Below are 1,357 nucleotides of genomic sequence, written 5' to 3'. Positions count from 1 at the left end.
AGCTCCATTAAAACTCAGAGCATTGGGGGATTTCAAACGGTCTGTCATTCATCTTCAGGATGGTAGCCCAGAGTATGGATATCCAAGTCTGTTTTAATAATGCACTTAATTCCACCACTAAAAATATTGAACATTTATATTAAATTACATAACACCTTGTGAGTTAGGCATGACAGGTGTTCATATCTTTATTTTAGAGGCTAGCTCACCAGAAATCAGAAAATTAAGCAACTCTCCCACAACACATAACTGGAAGAAGCATGGGAAGTGAAATGTTCAACTACGAGTAGAGCAGGGAGTTTTTAAGGTAGGGCATGCTAAATTGCTACCAGTATTTTAGTAGATCTGATTCTAATCTGGGGATACCAGCATCATCCCTTAGAAGAATAGACTAAAAGTAGTAGTTCCAATTTTATGTAAGTCCCTTCTACTGACTGACTGCAAATATTTATTTATTCTCTGCTAAAGACTTCTTCACACATTTACCTCAACAACTCTTAGAAATTTTCCCCATTCCTTTGAGATTAAATTTTTTTAATCTCTGTCCTAGTTTGTTTGTTTGTTTTTTCAATCTCGATTCTCTCATCTGCTTCCCATCTTGCCAACATATATTTACACTATGCTTATCCCTTCATTTATTTTCTGTCAGTCTCAGCAGATGAGACTCTTCCTTCTTGACATGGGACTTACAAGTGTTACTTTGACACCATTGTCTGTCCTTCTTATAGTCATTGCCCCATCAGTCTTTTCTTCTTTCTCTCTTTTTCTAAATTCTCCAAATAGTAGCTTATATTTGTCTCAACATATCCAATTCTATCCACTTCTCAAACCGTTGCAACACGCCTTCTGCTATTACTCCTGTGTCAAAACCATTCTCTTCAAGGTCAGTAATGGCCTCTGGTTTCCATAATCAGTTGAACGCTTTGAAGCTAAAGTCTTTCTGAATCTCTCTGCTGCATTTTACAAATCTCTCCCCAAGGAGCTCTGACTTCTTTGATTCTCAAGGTCGCACCATCTATTAGTTACCTATGTTTGTCTGGGACTGCCCTTCATGTGCCGTATGTGAGGTCTCTTACTTTCTTTTCCTTAAATGTAGGCATACTAAGCTCAGCCCTCAGCTATTCCCACTCTACACATCCTCCCTCAGTGACACCATATTCTTTCATTCATTCATTCAGTCAGTCAGTCAGTCAACAAGCATCTGTGGAGCTCACACGATGTACCAGGCAATATTCCAGATACTGGTTATAGAATAAAGAATTAAACAAAATCTTTGTCTTCATGGTGCTGAGATTCTCCTCATTACATATAGATAACATATAATAAATAGTTAAATATACTTTGTCAGGTAGTAATA

Source organism: Galeopterus variegatus, unplaced genomic scaffold (genome assembly GCF_000696425.1).
Source record: "Galeopterus variegatus unplaced genomic scaffold, G_variegatus-3.0.2 Scaffold2931, whole genome shotgun sequence".
In the NCBI taxonomy this organism is placed as follows: domain Eukaryota; kingdom Metazoa; phylum Chordata; class Mammalia; order Dermoptera; family Cynocephalidae; genus Galeopterus; species Galeopterus variegatus.
The sequence above is the reverse complement of the archived record's forward strand: the minus strand, read 5'-3'. Positions refer to the sequence as shown.